Here is a 16,966-nt window from a genome sequence, read left to right on the forward strand (position 1 = left end):
GCCGACAACCCGGGGCCATGCTCTTGATTGGATTTCCTGGAAAAATAAAGGCAAATACAAATATTTCACTCAGAATTCTTCTTGCAGCAACTTTATGTCCATAAAGTTGTAATTACACTCATCAGTCAGGAGATGGTGTCACAACGTAAGCCCTAATTTCCATCAGCATAACGTATGGGTTAAATGCTGTCACTGATGTTTTCAGGCATGCATCCACTATAAGAGAGCAAAGTGTGGCAGTTCAGAGATAACAGAGCTATTCAGAATGTATTTATTAGGTGCTGAGCACTTGGTGGGACCACAATAAGAGTAATCCAGCCACACCAATAAGCCATTCTGCTGCTCTGACTCTGCTGACCTGAGCAGGGAGTGCGTAGCGTCGGTCGGAGGTGAAGCCGAGTTTGTCTCTGTGTGCCTTTATGTCGGCATTTTAGGGCCAGGTCAAAGGCCCCGTGGATATAATTAATAAAAGCTTTATGCATGCTTATAAATAGGAACAGGACATTAACTGTGAGCAACAGTGTGCAACACAGTAATTCCCTCTGCTCCTCTGTCTGTCAGCACTAACCTCCCACACACCCCCTGCTAGAAGATGATAAATAATTCAACTGATTAATGAACGACTGAAAAAGACACGATCTCATGAAAAGGTGCTTGCTCCCTTATGCCAATGAAATGTGTTTATGCTGCAGTCCTGTGACTTTTAAAGTGTTTGTGTTTGTTCCTCTCCACGCCCGATAAGCAGATTTAATCACTAACTGCTGTGCCATCAGCTTGCCAGCCTGCTCCTGCTTGTGTTTATGCATATTAATGTATTAATTAATACATTAATGTATTAATGAGTGGAGAGTAGATGGTACATGCAGGGGATGAGTCTGTGGATACCTGAACACACACACACAGGGTTTATAGGTGACATTTACTCACTCTGGAATACATCATAATAATGTTGGAGCGCTTGTCCAACCAGTAGCCCTCAAACTGCCCAACTCTGCCATGAAATCACTGCTTAGACAACACAGCGTGCACTGTAATCCAATTGACTGTAAGCTGACTCCAGCAACATGGACCAGATGTACACAGTATATGGTGCTTTAATATATTTAACACACCTATCGATAAGGGAAATGGGAGCTGTCTGTTTGGTTAATGCCTTCTTTAGACTCTGTACTCCAGCCGTGTATGTAGCAGCTCTGAGTGGATCCTTTGAGTTATGACTTCTGCCTGAATTTTCCAAATCAGCATTTTTTCCCCTTTATTATAGAGTACCTAAATGCACACTGTTTCCATTGCTTTTGCACAGCCACTGTGGTCTCTCCTTCAGCTGATGCAGCACTGAACGTTCCTCCAAATGCTTCAGTTGCCTCTCTGCAGATTGCAAAGGAACTGATTTGAATCCAGAGCTGCTATAAATGTTTGATGGGGCCTGATTCCTGCCCCCCCCCCCCCCCCCCCCCCCCCCCCCCCCCCCCCCCCCACTGTTGCAGCAGAGAACAAGGCTTAGTGATTGCAACTATGAATCCAGAGGTAGAATTGATTGTGTTGTGCCACAGCAGTTTGCCTATGGGAAACAAGGCATTGATCAAAGGCTTCTGATTTATGCCTATCTGAGTGGCTTACTGCGCAGGGCCTTGGTGTCACATATTTCACCTGCAAATACACTTTTATAGGTCCAGATCTGGACCTGTGTTTCTGTGCCGAGGATGTTTATGGTTTCATAGTAGGATCAGTGTCTTCTCCTTAACACAATCAGAGTAAGAACTGTAGACTCTGAGAATATACTGTACATGTATATGCTGGATTTGAGGCTGGGTTAGTCTCAAATATTGAATTGGAGATCCAATAATGCTGGATAGAAAATACATCCATAGCATCAATTGTAACTGCAGACACTGCTGCACACTCACTAAGTGGAAAAGGAAACAATAAAGCCATTTCAATTTTATTATATTTCACATAAATTCAAAATACTTTCCAGTGAAGATCATGGTGCATTTTTTTGAATTGCGCTCGGTTGCATAGGAACAGCAACTGTTTTCTTCACACCCTTCAGTGAAACGATTCAGGAAATCAAAATCTAACGTTTCAAAAGTGGCTTCCTTCTGCAGGCAAGACTATGACAAGGTTGTTGGATTAAATAGCTTTAGGAGATAGGAGACATACAAAACACAACACAGAGAAATCATTAGGACCCTTCAGAATAAAGGGGTTTGACATTTTGCCATACATGCCCTATTGTTATCTTGTAGAAATTAATATAAGAAGACTGATTTTACTCTCTTTTTGTCCATTAAACATGAGGCTGTACAGGCAGGAGACTGTTAACTTAGCAAAACAGAAAGAGTGGCAAAGTTCGTGCTGCTCTTTGCAAGAATAACAACACATCAAAAAGTCGCTAATTTTCACATTGTAATGTGTGTTAACTGTTTCACAGCCATAGACTGCAACTTCTTGGAGTCTAGTCCCCACTGTGAATTTGCCAGAGACCAATCACTGCATGAAAACTCCTAATTTATGGATTTAACACACCAGATATGATTAATACTCAAAAAAAAAAAAGTACTGTGAGAAGAACATTAACATATAACCTTTTTAGCTCATCAGGTAAATGTTTGTTTACACGTTCAGCAGTTACAGAGAAACATTCATTTGCAGTTATATTTCTACCTGGCAGTACTTATATGACAAAAAAAATCTATTCTTTCCACATACCATAAATTGGTGTAAAATGTGTGAAAAGCAAACAGGTGAGCTTGAATGTTGCTGGCCAAAGACATGGTGATTGTAACATCCATACCTGCCACTTATAAGATAAATGGCTTCTTTGCTTTAAGCTGCTTTTTGTTCTTAACTAACTCCTGTTGGAGGGGAACAAAAAATCCAACCAAACAAAAAGAACAAACTTTACCTTTAGGTGCTAATTATTTGTTCCTCTGTGCTCTGTACAGAGCAGAGATGCTTGCTTGCATACCAAAAGCTTATAGTTCTCAAATGTTTGATTGCAAGTTTCCAGAAGTTTAGGTAGCTATGTAAGTTAGTGGATAGAAATAAATGGGTAAAAATATAATGCCCATCATGCATGTTATAAATCAGCTCTTTTCTACTTGGTGTTTTCTTTGCTATCTAGCTTGGCAAACTAGGTTATATGCTCCATCCATCCATCCATCCATCCATCCATCCATTTTCTTTTTTTTTTGGTGTCAGTAAGTCAAAATTTCGAGTTACGTATCTCGATATTTTGAGTTGCTCAGAATTAATTTAAAATATCAAGGAAGTCAGTAAGTTGAAAATTTTAGAGCAATAATTTAAAATTTTGAGGTAATAACACAATTTAGCTCTAGCATTTTTTTTTTCAGCGGTGGAAAGAAGCTTCTATTCGACCCCCACCAACATATGAGTTCATATTTAGCAGATTTTAATCATCCATGGGCTGCATCACGTTCAAGAGTAATGCATTCTGGCAGCCAATTACACACACACACACACACACACACACACACACACACACACACTGGTCACTTAAAGGCAACCTTTACACATACCCAGAGTGGATTCAATGCACCCAGGTGCACGCGCACCGAACCTACTTTTATGTATTTAATTTTGTCTAAACTCTCTTATTCCTAAGTGGTTGCTACAACAAGTAGCTCCACATGTTTGATTTGGCAGTTTTTTTTTGTTTTTTTTACGTGGATATGATAAGATAAGATAAGATAGTGTTTATTTGTCACATGCACAGTTATACACAGTACAATGCACAGTGAAATGTATTTTGTACCTGCAACCATATATACACACACATATAAATAAGAAGAAGAATAAAAATAAAAAAAAGTAATTCACACTATACACTATACTCTATATACTATACACTATACACACTTATAAATTATAATATTTACATTGTGCAATAATGGTCCAGTTAGGGCTCAGAGTTGAGCAGACGGATGGCTTGTGGGTAAAAACTCTTCTTCAACCTTTCAGTCTTAGCCCTCAGGCAGCGGTAACGCCGGCCTGATGGGAGCAGGGAGAAGAGAGAGTGTCCGGGGTGGCTGGGCTGTTTTAGGATCTTCATGGCCCTCAGCCTGCACTGCTTGGTGTAAATGTCCTGCAGGTTGGGGAGGGTGGTTCTGATGGTCCGTTCAGCTGAACGAACCACCCTTTTTAGGGCCATGAAGTCCTGCTTGGTGCAGTTTCCCATCCAGGTGGTGATGCTCCCACGCATGATGCTCTCGATGGTGCAGGTGTAAAAGTTCCTGAGCACCTTGAGTGGGAGCTTGAAGTCTCTCAGCCGCCTGAGGAGGTAGAGACGCTGTCTGGCCTTCTTCACAGTGATGTTTATGTGATGAGTCCAGGACAGGTCCTGTGAGATGGTCACTCCCAGGTATTTGAAAGTGTCCACTCTTTCCACATCAGCACCACTGATGACAAGTGGATGGTAGTCCCTCTGCTGCTTCCTGCTGAAGTCCACGATCAGTTCCTTCGTTTTGCTGACGTTGAGCAGGAGGTGGTTCTCCTGGCACCAGTTCTCCAGGCGGGAGACCTCTCTCCTGTAGGCTGTCTCCTCATTGTGAGAGATTAGTCCCACAACAGCAGTGTCGTCAGCAAACTTGATGATGACGTTGGACTCTGACGTGGCCTCGCAGTCATGGGTGTATAGTGAGTACAGCAGAGGGCTGAGCACACAGCCTTGGGGGGATCCAGTGTTGAGGGTGAGGGAGGATGAGGTGAGGTGACCCACTCGTACCACCTGTGGTCTGCTGGTCAGGAAGCTGTGAACCCACCTGCACAGGGATGGGCCCAGGCCCAGGTCCAGCAGCTTAGAGACCAGCCTGGAGGGAACTATGGTGTTGAATGCTGAGCTGTAATCTACAAACAGCACTCTCACATAGTTCCCCTTACCAGTGTAAGGATGCTCTTCCTGATGCAATAACAAAAGGATTTGTGTCTTCTCCCAGAACTCAACCAGCACTCTTTGACTTGTTAGGCAAATACATAAACCATTACACAATGGAACCAATACAAAGATGATTTAATAATGCAGGCTAAAAATAAACTTGTTTTATTGTCACAACAAGTTATTGCTGATTTATACATTGACCATCTCTGTTTTGTGGAAGCTTGTTTCTGCTACTGGAAAACAAAACAAACAAACAAACAAAAAAAAAAAAAACAACTGCCTAATTGCAGCTTAGTTGAATTTTTTTGTGTGTTTATTTAAAAATTCTCTAAATTTTGACTTTCTAAGTAACTTGAAATTTCAAGTTTTTTGCAACATAGTCGAAATTTTGAGATAAAAGAAATTTTCTTCAGCTCCCATACAGCTTGGATCAGCTGGTTATTGTTTGTTGCCTTGCAAAGGGATGCAGAGTGCCTTCTGATGGACAAACTATGCAACATTAATTTGAATTTACTGGCCATTATAAATATTGATACACATATATTAGCAAATATTTAATATCGGATTATAATATCATCCCACTGACATACCAGTTGGGCTTTAATTTAAACTTTTAAACATTTAAGATTGTGTAAACCTACCATCTGGGAACACTGGCTAAAACACTGCTCGTCAAACTGTGAGGCTCAACTGATGAGGCCATACCCACTGATGGGCAACAGGTCCACTGCAGGTGGGCTTACATGACCAAAGGCAAAATGTTGAGGGAAACTGAATGAATGCAATTTTTGAAGGATTATTATTAACTAAAGAGTTTGCTTTTGCTTTTAATTCATTTTGGATCATTTTGTTTTATTATTGGTTCATAAAAACTGTGTTGTTTCTCAAAATGTAAAATGCATTTTTTTTTCCCCTAGTCTGAAAACAGCTACATCCTGCGGCCTAAGTGATGCATGGCAAAGATGAACCAGAATGGCAACTCTGCGGACAGGTGGACACTTTTGTACAGGTGAACAAGATTTACAGTTCTGCTCATTCTTCCCACACATGGCCGCGCGTGGTCGCTGTTTGTCTGTCTTCTCAAAGCAGCCGGGCCTGCTTGTAATCCATCGCTGCTCTCCCTCCTTCCCACCCTCCTCTCCTTTCACCACAGCAGCGCGTCTCTCGCCGCGCCTTGCATGCCGTGTGACCAGCATCACCAGAGCGGAGAAGCCGTCTTGCGAGCCGCCGTCAGCACAGCAAAAAATAAAACCCAAACGATGACATACTTACAAAAACGACAGAAGCAAACATTAATTTGACAACTTCCGACCCCGCACCTTGCCGTCGCCGCTCCTTGCTGTAAGTGGTAAGTGCACTGATTCCGTTTTTAATTGCAGGGCTCGCAGTACTCAATCTGCGCAGGGCAGTGATAGCGCCAATGGACTGATGATCGGAATAATGCAATTAATATCTGAGCAGATGAGGGGAGCATGACTCAAATATCTTAAACTGGCTTCAATCTTGCAATGTATGAGCTATACGCATTTTGGAGGTGGTGGGCTCGAGATTAGATGACTGGTAGCATATCAGCTGGAAATACTTGGTTTCCTCTTTTATAGTCTCATCTTTGTTTGGTAGCAATGCCAGGATACAGCTTACAGGTTCATGCCATCTCTTACTTTAATCTCATTAAGCGTTTAAAGGGACTGATATAGTAATATGAGATGGCATATATGATGCACAGTAATACTGTAGTAGAGATTGTAATGTGACCTAAATCCTCATAGATGCAATTTTCTTGCTTTAATCTTTTTTCCAATTTAGAATAAGTTTACATTAATGTTTGCTTAAGAGATGCGAAACCAGTTGTCTGTGCTGGTTTAGCCATGTAGGGAGAAAGTGCAGGCATGTCATAGGTCAGCTGTGCACTTCTGCTGGTGATCTCTTTAGGGCTGCATGGGGTCAAAGGCATAAAGGTGCCTGAGGATAATTTAGTTTATACACCGCTCCCCCCTTTCTGATGGTGTTTGTTTAAGTGCGTGTGACAGTGCACAGAGAGGGAGGAGGGAGTGCGAGTGAAAATGAGCATATTTTAAGATGCCTGCCCCTTGCCTCTGCCAAGTGCACGCTGAGGTGTGAGGTTGTATCAGATGGCTGCAGTGCGTGTGTATGCACACACAAATGAAGCAAACACCATACTGGCAGCTCAGAGTGTGCTCCCCACCTGTGGAAGGAAACTGAAACACGTGACTCCGGAGCTTCTTTTGACTTTCTCTCGATCGTGCGAAGAGAATAGTCTGAAAGCTGTTTGATATTTCTGACACCTGTAATTGTTAGTGTTAAGCATGTGTAAGTGAGAGTGGAGTAAGTGCATTAATTGGCTCTTAAAGGAGTGTTCTTTTTCAGCCCCTTTCAAGGAGAAAAAGAATAACTGTCCATGTGCTTAACTCTTGAAATCCTTCCCTGACTCATGCTTGATTCTTTGAATAATCCAATGAGACACAACTGAGTGAATAAAGCCTGAAAAAGACTGAAACTTGTACTGTGGAAAACTGTTGTTCTGTACTTCCATTTAGCTTCAACTCACACATTCACAGAAGCCATTTTTGAGAAATTCATCATTCCCTACCAATACAAGAGAAACCAAGGGATCACTCATCCCATTTTATATCCAACAAACAGCCGCCACTTAGCTCACATGTCTATTTATGAAGTAGTCATGCACTCCTGTCACAGTTTTACTCCACATTTGGTTGGGTGTGGTTTTCTGAGCAGCTTTGAGATACAAATCAGGGATGGACACAAACCTCACATTGTGAAATATTTACTTGGATGTTTACATATATATATATGGATGTTTACATTATATATATATGGATGTTTACATTATATATATATATATATATATATATATATATATATATATATATATATATATATATATATATATATATATATATATATATATATATATATATATATATATATATATATATATATATATATATATATAAGTTAAAAGACATTGTAGAATCTTCAGCACCACTTAGTAAAAGATTTAAGTAAGTATTATGTATACATTTGAGCCTGTATGTATACTTTTGACCCTGTGTTGATTAATGTTTTTTAAAGACATTAAAGATGTATGCTGTACAAAAACGGAAAGCCCAAAATTACCATGACATTCATGCCAATGACGAGTGGATGTAAACTTCTGACCACAACTGTATGAATGTGCACACATTTGAGTCTGAGTGGTGGGGAGAGATGCATCACATACTATCAGATAAGTTGGCTACTCCAAAGGCCAGCCTGACTTTTGTGCACTGTATCATCGTCCATCAAAGCGCCTCTGCTCACACACACACACACACACACACACACACACACACACACACACACACACACACACACACACACACACACACACACACACACACACTACTCAAAGCTGATAGCTGGAAAGGGCAAAGGCAAAGTGCAGTGCAGCACACGCACACTCAAAAATGTACTGACACATCTGACCACACTTCAGATCTGTAGCTCCCCACTGCTGGTTCTGGTGCTCTTTGAAATGAAAATCGAATGAAAGCAACCAAGAGGCAGGGCTAGACACTTATCATAGTAATGAACAGGCTCCAGTGTGCGTGTCTGGATGCTTATTTATTATGTGTTTTTGTTGCACCGTATGTTGCCGTGTGCACTCGTGGACAGCCATCTGTGGGGTATAATTCACTAGCCAACTGGTATGTGTCATCAAAGAGAGTGGCTGTGATTGGCTGATGATTATTGTTTGGCCGGTATCGCGCATCACCTCCCACTCCAAACTGGATTTAACTAGGATCTTATGTAAGATTATTTTGCATACTTGTACTGAATCTCATCCAGAAGAGGTCAGCCCATATGGATGTGGTAATGGTTTTTGACCTATATTTTTGAAGTTTGAAATTTTCAGGACATGGAATTGTCCAGGTTGAAAGAATAGTTATTAAGAATAGTTAACACCCCCCCCCCCCCCCCCCCCCCCCCATTTTTAATAAAACGTCATTTAAAAATTAAAACAAAAATAGTTTTTATGGAAAATCATCAATACTGACATTCTGGGATAATACAAAAACACCCATTTGGTTCATAGTCTGTAACAACACAATGGGGAAAAATTAAGAGGCATTATTATTTATTTAGAAATATTGAACAATTAAAACAATAAGATCAGTGACAATGCAATTTTAAAGTTGTCTGAAACAATGCAAAAAAAAAAATAAATAAAGTAACATAACTGTAAGGCATGTATATGTCAGATATTTTTGTTGCTAATCAAAAAGAGTTGTAAGATACACTGCCACTATAGTGTAGTTTTTAACACAATCGCCACAAATCCAAGGGAGGGTATCCAGCGTATCACCAAAATCAAATCAAACATGTGGATCCATCTGGTGTGACAATCCCTTGCGAATAAAGGAACAGCTGAAAAAAGCAAAGGAAGGCTGCTACTGTTTCTGTCTAATTGCTGATAATTTTTTTCAGCTTCAATTTGGGACTTTAAGAGAAACATAACACTTTGACATAAATAATTGTGTAATCCTGTTAAATTAACACCATCTCTTAATATTACGGGCTGGAGTAATAACTTTTGCTGTCTAGCTCCCACATTAATGTTATTATTTCATTAACTGGCCATAGCTGCTAGCCACTACCTTAATGATAACATAATAGACAGCTAGCCTCTGGAGCTTTGAAAAAAGACGACTGGACTTATTTAACTTTTTTTTTAAGTCGCTCCACTTCTCATCAAAGAGGCTTCTTCAGTTCTAAAACCAAATGGTGGAGAGTCCCAGGTATTTAAACTCTAGTGACAGTTGTCCCCTTGGAGGTGATCATTGACCCACTATTGTTCATGTGCATCATCACATGTGCCTAGGTGTGAAAAAAGGCATGGGTCATTAACATCAGGGGGTTGAGGTGAAACCACTATGTGACCTTGCCCCACTCTCTCAGGTGACCCACTGAGGTCACCTGAAGTAAGGTGTGAGTGGTGGTTGAAGGATTTAAAGACTGCCTTGTATGTGGCTGACAGCTGGTATTGTAAGCCACCACCTCTGTTCAGTGATGGTGGTTCACAGATGGCTTCTTTTATTCCTCTTTCAAACTATTTGTCTTCCTGGTCCAAAATGTGAAAAGAGTGATCTTTATCCTTTAGGTGCAGAAGTACAGCTGAGTTTTGTCCTGTTGAAGTGGCTCATCTATGTTGTGCCACACGTTTGTGAAGTGGCTGTGTGGTTTCTCCAATGTAGAGGTCTGAGCAGTCCTCACTGCTCTGCATAGCATACACTATGTTGCTTAGCTTGTATCTGGGAGTTTTGTCCTTGGGATCTCTCCAGCTTCTCCTGGGTCTGCCCTGGGGCCTCCTTCCGGTGGTACATACTTGGAACAACTCACCCAGGCACCATCCTTTTCAGATGTCCAAACCACCTCAACTGACTTCTTTCAGTGTGGAGAAGTAGTGGCTCTACTCTGAGTCCCTCCTAAATGACTGAACTTCTCACCCTATCTCTAAGGGAGAGCCCAGGCACCCTTCGGAGGAAGTTTATTTCTACTGCTTGTATCCGAAATTTCATTCTTGCGGTCACTACCCAGATCTCGTGACCATAGGTGAAGGTAGGGACATAGATCAACTGGCAAATCAGCAGCTTCGCTTTCACATTCAGCTCTCTATTCACCATAACAGACTGGTACAAAGTCCCCATCACTGCAGATGTGGCCCCAATTTGTTTCCAGTCCTCTTTCCCCTCACTTGTGAACAAGACTCCGAGATATTTAAACTCCCCTACTAAGGGCATCAACTCGTCCCTGACCAGGAGTGGGTACTTGGGTACTCCATCCTTTTCCAGCTGAGAACCATGGCCTCAGACTTGGAGGTACCAATTCTCATTTCTGCCTCTTCACATTCCAGCGTGAGGTGAAGGCCACTATCTGATGAAGCCAACAGGACCACATCTGCAAAAAAGCCAAGATGAGATCTTTAGACCACTAAAGTAAAAGCCTTCTGCCTCTTGGCTATGCCTAGAAATTGTGTCCAGAAGAGTCTGAACAGAGTCAGTGATAAAGGGCAACACCCACCTGGAATGAGTTTGACTTATTGCTGGCAATGTGGACCAAGCTCTTGCTGTGGTTGTACAGGGACAGAATGACTCATAGCAATGGGCTTGGTACCACATTCTCTTGAAGCCCCTCCCACAGGATGCCCTGAGGGATACAATAAAATACCTTCTCCAAGTCCACGAAGCAGAAGTAGACTGGTTGGGCAAACCCCCACACACCTTTGAATACCCTTGAGAGGATAAAAGAACTGATCCAGCATTAAATGACCGGGGTGAGAACTGCATTGTTCCTCCTGAATCTGAGGTTCTGAATCTGATGTATTCTCCTCTCTAATACCCTGGCGTAGACCTTCCCAGGGAGGCTGAGTAGTGTGATCTGCCAGTAGTTGGAGCACACCCTCCAGTCCGACCTTCTTAGAGATGGGAATCACCACCCCAGTCTACCAATCCAGAAGCACCGCCCTGATCTACATGCAACGTTGCAGAGGCATGTCAACCAAGATAGCGCTACAACATCCAAAGCCTTAAGGAACTCAGGGTGAATCTCATTCATCCTAGGGGCCCTGCCACCAAGGAGTTGTTTAACTCCCTCAGTGACCTCATCCCTAGTGATGGGCGAGTCATACCCCTTGTCACAAGACTCTGCTTCCCCTTGGAAGGCATGTCAGTGGAATTGAGGAGATCCTCAATTCCACTATTTTTTGCACTGCCTGAATATGTCCTCAGCTGAAGTCAGCAGCACCCCACTTGCCCTATACAATGTGTGGATAGAGCACCACTTTCCCCTATTGAGTCACCTGACGATTTGCCAGAATCACTTCAAGGCTGACTGAAAGCCTCACCAAACTCCTTCAACACCTGAGTTTTTGCTTCAGTCACTGCCAGAGCTGTACTTACCCTGCTGGTACCTGTCAGCTGCCTCTGGAGTCCCATAGGGTAACCAAGCCTGATAGGACTCTTTCTTCAGTTTGATGGCTCCCTTCACCTCTGATGTGACAAACTGGTTCAGGGATTACTGCCATGACAGGTACCAGCCACCTTGCAGCTGCAGCAAAGAAGGAACATGGTCCGTTCTGACTAAATGTCCCCAGCCACCCTCGGAGTGCTGTCTTATGAAGGTGGGAGATGAAGAGTTCATGGACTGGAGCCTCTGCCAGACACTCCCAGCACACCCTCATTATATGTTTGGGCAACCCAGGCCTGTCCAGCATCCTTTCCTGCCACCTGGTCTAACTCACCACCAGGTGGTGATCAGTTGACAGCTCAGCTTCTCCCTTCACCCACGACATGCAGCTGCAGATCAGATGCAGTGATTACAAAATTGATCATCAACCTGTGACATAGGGTATCCTGATGCCATATGGATTTACATTTTCATCTCCTCTCCAGGAGACTAGCTCTAGAGCCCAAGCTGTGTGATGTGAGCCTGACTATATCTAGCCGTTATCGCTCAACCTCATGCACTAGCTCAGGGTCTTTCCCCACCCAAGCGTCCCAAGTGTGTGATGCAGTGTCCCAAGAGCTAGTTTCAGCAACCGAAGATCAAACCCCAAGGGCCTCGGCCCTTGAGTGCCACCTGACACACATTGAGAAGAAGAAGAAGAAGAAGAAGAAGAAGAAGAAGAAGAAGAGTTGAAACTGTTGTAAACCTTGGAAGAAACTTAGTATTGTCATTTTGTGTTTTTTTTTTTTTTTTTTTATTAAAACAGCATAATTGCATTTTATAATAGTTGGGAAACCACAGTATGGATGCAGCTGCAGATAATACCCCCACCTCACCCCAAATATAGTAATATTGAAAATAGCATTCTAGTCTACCTAGAGATCAATTATATCAGTAAAACAAGCAAACATTCAGAAATTAGGTCATGTATGAAACAGCATATGGAGCGAGAGGAATATAAAGAAAGTCTTAAAAGTATATGCTAGGTGAGAGATAAACATGTAACTCTTATCTTTTCTTCCTGCAGGATGCGTCCCATTACACACATCCTTTTAAGATGTTTAGCCATAAATAAGATGTAGGCTCTAGTTAACCCTGGCTAGCTCTATACAGACCTGCTGTAGCCCCTGTCCACCTCAAAACACACCCCTAGCATTCTAAGCTGGAACTTGGTGATTTGACATGGTAAGCTCGGTGAGATCCTGTGTGATACTTTGCCCCAGGCAGGCTACTAGTGTCCCAGGTGGGATGAGACATAGGGGTGTGGGGGCTGAGGGGTAGTGAGAAAGATGTCACTGGCCACATTAGTCACCAGCAAAAGCAGGCCATGAGTCAGGAAAGCTCCCCGTCTCATCCATCACATCCCTCTTAACCCACTTTCCTTTCAGCCCAGCCGTTCCGACTTTTATTTTTCTATTTTTTGCTGGCTCTCCATTCCCCTGCTGCTGACTGAGTAACTCTGCCATCCTTCTTTTGATGGTGATGAAAAGAGAAAGAGAGAGTATAAAGAGAATAGTCCGGTGCTGGACAGATTGCAGGTTGCAGCAAGAGATGAAAGCGAGGAGTGATTTAAGGCCAACCTTTGTAGCGCAGCAAGAGAATCAGAGAGGAAATGGACTGCCTTCTACCAAACAGCTTTTACAATAAACATAATGATTAAAAGGAGTTTGTTTAATCTGTGTCACCACAGGGGGGGTAAAGAAGATAGCACAGTGATAAAGTGTGTCTCGTTTTCACACCAGATTTTCCACGGTGCTGTGTAGAGAGAAACCCTGTGAGCTAGTGAGACTTCTGTGGGGTGACATGTGATGATATGAACCTTATCTAAAAGGCTTCTGGCTCGAATCCAGGACAAGGTGTTTTATTCAAAGAAAATCTAATATTTGTAGCTCAGCTATGGAAGAATTAGTTTGCAAAACAGAGGAAGCTGGGAATGAATAAATGAACATTTAATATACTTTAATGCCGATTGGAGCCATTTTTTTGATATTTTGAACATTTTGAAGGGGGGCAGAGCTGATAAGTTGATGCTGCTGCTGGCTTGTTAGCTTAAGTGAGAAGTAGTATAATTTTCTCACAGACTTCCATGCAATTGAACCTCTTTTTTGCAACCAGAGGAGTTGCCCCCTGATGGCCCTTGCATCTATATTAAAAATGTTTTTGTATAGAGATAGTTGTCATGGGCTGATATTTGCCTGATGGTAGTAAGACACAGTGTTATCCCATCTGTTTGTTTACTGCACCATCACAAGGTACAGATGTGTGCTTTTAAATGCTGCGTTTCATTTTTAACAACCTCCGACAAGCTAATTTGACCTGTAATTGTAGCTGCGATAGAGGAAAATGCAAACCTTTGCTTCCATCCAACATGATTCAAGCAGTTTGTGTGAAAACATGGTGAGACGAATCGAATTTATGTCTGCTGTCACTAGGTGATGTAGAGGGAGTGACTTGTGACTCAACTCATTAAAGATTTTATTGGATAAAAATTTGATTGGGCCAGCGGGAGAGGCAAAGCGAAAGCTCCTTATGAATTCCTTTTTCTGTTCATTTCATGGCTGTTAGCAGTTGATTCAGATTTGTGTCTGTGTGCATCAGGCATAATATTGCTCTGCAAAGTGTGAAATGGAAATTTGTGAATATTGAGCAGTGCTCTCACTTATTTGATCAGCGTGTTGTCTGATACTCTGTACTCTTTCGGTCGAAGTAAGACCGAAGAAGTCAGATCTGTGTGTGAGCCGAGTGGTTTACAGAAGATTTGGATATTAGTTCAGTTAAGGCAGCCAAGACATCAGTGTCAACACCCTCTGTCATTCAATACCTTGGCTGTCTTCTGCCCCACTCTGGCACGTACATTCAGCACAGCATATGTGTGTTTGCACTATGCTGGGTTTCACTGTGTGTGATTTTGTGTGTGATCCATTTGGCTCTGAGTCTTCCCACAGCCTGGCAGTCTTACTCTCTCCTCTGTGTGTGTGTGTGTGTGTGTGTGTGTGTGTGTGTGTGTAGCTGTATAACCGGCCTTCTGCTTTCTCGCCTTGACAGACCCCTTATGATCACAGAGATACAGTACCCCTCCCAACCCACACACACTCACAGACAAATAGCACCAGGCCAAGTACAATGGCACCAGGCACTGGGGTTGACACATACAGTATCATAACCTGGGAAGTTTCCACAGTAGCCTCAACAGGAAGTGCTTTACAGCGCGTGCCTGCCCTTGTGTGCTGAATTTCTTCCACACATTCTGCATTACTTGGACACAACCAGGATGTACAAAGGAGGTGTATGATCAAGACAGGCCATTTCAACTGGTAAAGAAACTAATAAGTAGTTTAAAGTGACATTAAACATGGTCTCACATTAAACATGGCCAGAGTTTCAAAAAATGAGGTCAACGTATGTGTAAGTAATCCCTGCAAGTGAAAAACTCATTCTTTAGACCACAGTAAAGACTCAAATTCTGACAGTTTTTCCAACTCCTGGCTCTGCATTACGTTAAAACGGGAGGAATTATTCTTAAGATGCTCATCTCAGGCATGCAGCTCTGGCTGCAAGCACAGATGGATGATCCACCTGCTGCTCAAACCTTCTGTTTGCCAGGGGCAGCCAATCAGAGGAAAATATGCTTAAAGGGAGAGGAGCTAAAATGGATTATTTCAGACAGTTCAAGAATGGCATTGTTGCAAGAAGACCCAATATATGATAAAAAAGGATTATTTTGAATTGTGATTTATGGGATTTAGTTCAAGAATACAAATATGGAGATGGAAACAAGAAGAATATGTTGGTACTGGTTTTATTTTGCGTGCTTTTTGAAATTCAGATGATGTTTTTTATTAGCTTTACCTGCATATTTGCATGTATTGTTTTGTATATATAATTTAGATATCAGTTACTGTTCCTCGATAGAATTATAGCAGCACAGTTCCCTAATTTATAATGAAATGAACCCAAAACATGACCTTCAGCCAGGACAGCTGTTTTCAACTGAAGTAACAGAAGCTCTTTATGGTTAACATCTGGTTTTCATAGAATAAGATGTTTGTTGTGTGGCTCTAAATCATCTGATGGCATCAGACTGATATCAAATGATCAACACTTTCTTATATTCCCTCATGTTAATTTAGTTGTGAACTGGCTCACTTTAGCCTTTACTGTCCCATGTGGGAAAATTCAGCTTATCACAGCCAAAAGCATTTGGCAAAGATGCGTCAGGCTTCGCCAAACTAACTCAGAACAGTAAAAGCTATAAGTAGAGGCAGTAACTAGTAGTAGCATTAAAATGAAAAACAGGTAAAAAAAACCAAAAACAAAATCAAGATTGTTTATCAGGGCTAATTTATGTTGAGATGTGAGTCGCCTGATAGCACGCTCACACCTACTGTAAATCTTCTCCATCTACACTGCTGCTACATTGCTGCTAAATTGCAAGTTAATTAACTGCACGGCCAATGTAGTCTGCGTAGCAGAAATCAATCTTAAAGAAACCATTAATGGATTGCTCAGCCATATCTAATTACAAGGTTGTGGCATTTACGAGAGGAAGAGAAAAGAGAGATCGTGTTTTTTTTTTTTGTTTTTTTTTTCAGTCCTTTGTTTCACTAGGCTTTCATCTAGTAGCTCAATTATGCTGACTGCAAACAGTCAAGTTTTGTTTTTGGTTCTTTACACTGTTTTGTGATAGCTAGTATAAATGTAAACCAGGGAAGACTCAAAACATGCAGTGGATCTGTGATTTATAAATGACAGATACAGGTACAGTCCATGTTGCTTGCATTTTTGTTTTTTTATGGGCTTTTTCCACCCATTTAACTACCAGAATCAGCTGTGAATTGTGAAACATTTCAACATTTTGGGAAACAGGCTCCATGTTGCCAGGGGTTCTGTGGGTTGGAGATGGGTTATGTGGAGGTGTGGAGGGTGAGCTCAGAGCCACCAGGATAGGTGGAGAGGGCGATTTGCTGACAGGAGGAGAAATAAATGAGCTTTGAGATGAGAAGTTAGAGAGCACAGAGACATATGGCGAGGGAGCTGTCT

At 42.0% G+C, this 16,966-nt stretch overlaps 1 protein-coding gene across 1 annotated transcript in view; it reads left to right on the top strand.

Moving 5' to 3' along the window:
- Positions 1-6,095: 6,095 nt before the first annotated feature.
- Positions 6,096-16,966, top strand: part of rims3 (regulating synaptic membrane exocytosis 3) — a 38,118-nt gene continuing 27,247 nt past the window's right edge. Inside the window, exon 1 of the mRNA XM_030741260.1 lies at positions 6,096-6,248. The gene's annotated coding sequence lies outside the window, so the exon portion shown is untranslated. The remainder of the gene's footprint in view (positions 6,249-16,966) is intronic.

Source organism: Archocentrus centrarchus, chromosome 11 (assembly GCF_007364275.1).
Source record: "Archocentrus centrarchus isolate MPI-CPG fArcCen1 chromosome 11, fArcCen1, whole genome shotgun sequence".
In the NCBI taxonomy this organism is placed as follows: domain Eukaryota; kingdom Metazoa; phylum Chordata; class Actinopteri; order Cichliformes; family Cichlidae; genus Archocentrus; species Archocentrus centrarchus.